General features: G+C 31.7%; 1 long non-coding RNA gene across 1 annotated transcript in view; it reads right to left on the reverse strand.

Moving 5' to 3' along the window:
* Positions 1-3221: 3221 nt before the first annotated feature.
* LOC140920853 (uncharacterized) overlaps positions 3222-5766 on the reverse strand; it is a 5686-nt gene continuing 3141 nt past the window's right edge. Inside the window, exon 2 of the long non-coding RNA XR_012163411.1 lies at positions 3222-3440. This is a non-coding gene — a long non-coding RNA (uncharacterized lncRNA). The remainder of the gene's footprint in view (positions 3441-5766) is intronic.

The raw sequence follows: 5766 nt of genomic DNA on the forward strand, positions 1-5766 counted from the left end.
CAATCTTGCCTCAGCTTTCCGTCTAATGTGGAAAGGATCACTTTTCGTGTGAGTTCGTGCAAAATAATTTACTTCTATTTTCAACAGTAGTAAATCAAACAAGGGAAAATCAAATATTGGTTGGTCATTTTCTTTATCCTTTTAATTTGATTTAATTTTTGTTTAGATCATTTAAATTTATTTTATCTCGATTTCATTTTTTAAATTACATTTTGTTTGTATCGCTAGTCTTTTATCTCAATTTCAATAATAATTAATTTAATTAAAAGCTTTTAATAATTTAAAACACAAGTAGTTAATCTCAGATAGCGACGCATTGACCAACCTTAGAAACTGAGATAGCGGGTTGCAGAATACTGAGATTACCTCTATTTTTTGGACCAAATACATGAATAATACTATATGGACGTGCATAATTAAACAATGTCTCAAACTCATAAACATTCATAAATAGTAATAAAAACCACAAGTTTTAATCAAAACATACATTTAGATATCAAATATCACCATCTTCTTCAACATAGTTGAGTAATAAAATAACAAAATATTAAAACTAAAATGCATGTTATAAGAATAAAAGGTCATCATCATCTTTAACATAGTCTTCTTCCTCTTCTTCCCCATCAACTTCAATATATTCTTCTGCTCCTCCTCCCCATCATCTTCAACATATATAGGTTCAATTTCTTCAACATCTTCTTCTACCATCACTTCTTTTGATATTGCTTCTTATGTTATGACCCTAGATGCACTTGCAGCTGCCTTTTCTATTTTTTAGACCAATTACATGAATAATACTATATAAACACGCATAATTAAACAATATATCAAACTCATAAACATTCATAAATAGTAATAAAAATCACAAGTCTTAATCAAAACATACATTTAGATATCAAATATCATCATCATCTTCAACATAGTAGAGTAAATTAAAAAACAAACAAAGAAAAAAAGAAAGAAGTAACCAAAAAAAAAAACTGAGAAATAAGTAACAAAAGAAGAAAAACCTGAGAGGACCAGCAGTGAGAGGAACAACGTAGAGGAAGAAGAGAACTGTGAAATTTGAAGCCTGAATACCAAAATTACCCCTAAAACGTTTTAAAATTTAAGGGTAAAATTGGGTTTTCATGAAAAAAAGAATTTTCGAGAAGAAAAAAATATATCATTTTTTAGGCTTTGAAACCTGCGACTAGGAACCCGCGAACACGCCCAGATCGCGCACGACCTCCATCCTCCCCTCCTTCGGCGCCACGCTTCGACGCGATTGCGCTGGGAACTGTCGTGATTGACTACCTAGTTTAAAACTCTACAAAATGCTGCAATAATATGTTTTTGATACTAATCTTCATAAAACATTCATCAAATCTTATAAATGATATATATTTCTTAATTTTATCTGCAACAATGTAAACAGACGTAGAGCCTTAAAAACAAAGTAATAAAGATATATCTACATAATCAATGTCTTTAACTTTCTTCACATTCAAATTAGCTTTGACAATCAACTTGTTGCGATGTTTCAATTAGATCTTATATTTCATTACAATAATTTGAGAAAAAAAAAATTAAACTTAAAAGATTGCATGTTTAGTTTAATAATTCTTAAAGACTAACGATGCAAACAAATGTAACTTAAATAATTGAATCGGAATCGTATAAGACTTAAGCGAAAATTAAGCTAAACTTAAAAGACAAAATGTACATTTTTGTCTTCTATCTTTGTTTCTAGTTTCTCTTAAATCAAACAAACCATAAGAGTCATATGCAAGCCATAAGAGTCATATGCAAGTAAAACACAATATACAAATTTGCTGTAAGAAAATAAGAGAAAGTCATCCCGCCCCAAATGATTAATATGAGATTGAGAAATGATTAATTCAATAGATAAATAATTTGACTACTTTATGATAAGAACGTGCTTTAGTTTGATATTTGGTTGATATTTTTTTATATTTTTTTTTCTCTATAAGCTTAAAATTTACAAATTAATTCATTAATAAGAAAGGAAATATACATTAGGGTTTCGGAATTGAAGCCATAGAACTAAGAGTGAAGTGATAAAAAAATTATGGTTTTAATCTCTATTCTCAATAAAATACTAATAATATTGACCGTTGCAAAAAAAAAATTATTAAGACAAAGAAAAAAGGTATATAGCTAAATATATTATTGTCAATTTAATACTTACACTTTATTTGGTAAAAATAGTGGATAGTTTTTATGCATGGCATAAGTTAATTGACAGCTAATAATAAACTATCGAATTATATATTAAATGTTGGATAAAATTAACGGTTAGAATAATTAATAAATATTATAGTATATTTTAGGTTAAATAGTATTTACAGTTCCTTAACTTAATTTCAATTGCATTATATTGAAGATGATAATTAATTTTAGGCTTAATTGCAGTTTTGGTCCATCTATTTTAACTAAATTGCAAAAGTAGTCTCCCATTTTATTTCTCCTTAATTTTGATCCACCAAATAGAATTTTAGTTTAAAACTTGATAAAATTTCATTTTTTCAAGGCACATCACACCATTTATAATCATAGATTTCAGGTACAATTGTTGCACTACAAAATCTTAAAGCATGATGTGACTTAAATAAACGCAAAAAAATGAAACTTTATCAAGTTTTGGACCAAAATTCTGTTTGAGGACCAAAACTGGAGAGAAATAAAATGGAAGACTACTTTTGCGATTCAGCTAAAATAGGGAAACCAAAATTACAATTAAGCTTTAATTTTATGAATTTTGTTTGAAAATTTTGATGAATTTTTGTAAAGAAAATGATAACATTGTTGACATTTTAAAACATAAAAGATCAAATTGCCACTTAAAATTAAAATAAATGACCAAATCAAGAGAAAAATAATAATAATAATAAAATAAATAAATAAAAGATTAAAATGTTAACTAAAATTAAGTTAATGGTCGACATATGTTATTTAACCTACATTTTAACTAATATTTAAATTTTTCAATTAAGAAAATAGAATTAAAAATATGAAATAGTATAATGCTCAAATGCTACTTAAACTAATATCTCAAAAAACATAAAATAATTTATTAAAAAAAACATTATAAATTTCTGAAAAAAATATTAGAATCTCATGGGATAAAATAGTTATAAGCAGTTTGATTTTGATTATACGAGTTTCTACACTATAAACAGGCAGTTTGTCATTGACAAACATGACCTTAATAGAAAATGTAGGGTGAGGTAGTGCTCTAAGCATCATTCATCCATTGATCAAACTTGAAGTTGAACATGAGTCACAAGAAAGGATCCAAAATAGAGGATACAAATGGGGGCACACCATGAGTTGACTCCCATGAACTGTAAGAGCTAATGTACATCACGATAAATCTGACAATTACTTGATGAGACTGGAACAATTACAACCAAAAGCTAACTTGTTACAATCTCCATCTGAAAACCAAAGCATAAATACACACGTCAAGGGCATGATATGAGGGAATGAATCAAGGCCAAAATTTCAATTGACAATGGAGTTCAAATTTGTAATGGCCAAATTGGACGAAACCATTTTAATGTAAGTTTTACATATCAATGCTTTGCAACAGAATTGTCCTCTACTGATCTATCGACCCAAGAAAGTGCATCATCAATAGGTAATGTTCTATGAACAAAAATATGGATACAAATTCTTGAAAGCAGTCATTGAATTGGTTTGTTTAAAGTTTAAATATTTAATTTAAAAATCTAAAAAAGATCTATAATAATTTAAACAGATAGCAGCAAGCAAGAATGATAGGAGTAAGAATAAGTCGAGGTTTGGAAATGTATATGTGAGAAGGAATAAAAAGAATGTACAGGTTAGTTAGTTAGTTAGTTTGTTAATAGGTTAGCTGTTATTCAGTTAGAAATTCTGTTAGAAATTTGGGAACCAAAACCTATTACTATATAGTAATCAGCTGGAGGCAGTTAGGAGTTTTTTGGAGAAAAGAGGAAATTGGAGGACTGATTCATTGGGAATCAGTGGTTTCTTTCTCTAAGCCTGTAACGATTGCTCTCTAATCTTGTAACGATTCTTACCATTGAATAACAATAAGATCAGAATCACTTTGATTCTGAGTATCTGATTCTTCTATTTCTCATTTTTGCGTCTCTGTTTTACCAGTTTTAACAATGGTATCAGAGCACCGATCGTGGTGCCCTGAGAAATTGCTTCCACTGCGATCTGTTGCGCATATGGTTTCTACAAGAAGGATGGTGAGAGACGACGATAGTTGGAATCAAGAATGGGAAGAATTGCGCCATGAACGAGAAGAAATGCGCATGCGATTCGCAATGAATGAGTCAAGGATGAAGAAAACTGAGGATTTGTTAGCCGCTATAGCTACCAAATTGGGCGTTTCTGGTGAAAATGTTTCAGTTGGAGACAGAAGCGAGAACGGCGAAGAAAACAATAATCGTCAACGGCAAAACAATTGTGATCGATGGAGGAAGTTGGAGATCCCTGTTTTTTCAGGAGATGACGCATTTGGGTGGGTCCAAAGGCTGGAGCGATACTTTGCCCTAAGAGATGTCACTGACGAAGAAAAGATGCAAGCCACCATGGTTGCATTGGAAGGACGAGCCCTTAGTTGGTATCAATGGTGGGAAAGGTGCAATTTGTCTCCAACATGGGAAAGCTTCAAAATTGCTGTGGTAAGACGCTTCCAACCATCAATGATTCAGAATCCTTATGAGTTGTTACTTGCCTTAAAACAGGAGAGGAGTGTTGATGAGTATGTTGAGGAATTTGAAAAATACATAGGGGTTTTGAAGGTTATTGACCAAGATTTTGCTAAAGGGATTTTTCTAAATGGATTGAAAGAAGAAATTAAAGTTGAGGTACGGTTATTCGAACTTCAAAATCTCACGGCTGTTATTCAGAAATCATTAATGATAGAACAAAAGAATATGATTTTAAAGAAGAAAGGGGATAGCTACTACTCTAGAACCACTAGTTTTACAAGAAATAATTCTGGTAGCAAGGTAGTGGCTATGGATTCAAGAAGTGTTGCTGATAAGAAATCTGAAATAGCTGCTAGTGGTAGTGTAGAAAGTAATTCTGGATCTGTTAATATGAGTGAAAGATCTAGAAATAGAGGGGGAGAGTTCAAGCGTTTAACCGGGGAAGAAATGAGGGAAAAAAGAGAAAAAGGGCTATGTTTCAGGTGTGATGAGCCCTATTCTAGGGAGCACAGATGCAAGACCAAGCAATTTAGGATGATTATAATGGAGGAGGAAGATAGTAGTGAGGGAGAAGACAGGGAGGAATTGGTGGTAAAACAATATAGTGCTATTCAATTATCTTTATGTTCCATGGCAGGCTTAACTTCATCCAAATCTTGGAAAATTACAGGGGAGTTATATGGGAGACCTGTGATCATTTTAATAGACTGTGGGGCTTCACACAATTTCATATCACAGGAAATTGTATCTCAGTTACAAATAGTGGTGGAACAAACACCCACTTACACTGTAGAAGTGGGGGATGGTCACAAGGTAAAATGTCAGGGACTATGTAAGAAATTACGGATAGTGGTACAGAACGTGGAAGTAGAGCAAGATTTTTACTTGTTTGGGCTGAAAGGAGTTGATATAGTTTTGGGATTAGATTGGTTAGCCAGCTTGGGAGAGGTGAAAGCTGATTTTGGGAAGCTGGAGCTATCTTTGAAAAAAGGCAAACAGTGGGTCAAGATTTGTGGAGATCCATCCTTGGCAAAGACTCAATTGCAGTTTGGGG

The sequence above is a fragment of the Cicer arietinum genome, chromosome 6 (assembly GCF_000331145.2).
Source record: "Cicer arietinum cultivar CDC Frontier isolate Library 1 chromosome 6, Cicar.CDCFrontier_v2.0, whole genome shotgun sequence".
Classification (NCBI taxonomy): Eukaryota; Viridiplantae; Streptophyta; class Magnoliopsida; order Fabales; family Fabaceae; genus Cicer; species Cicer arietinum.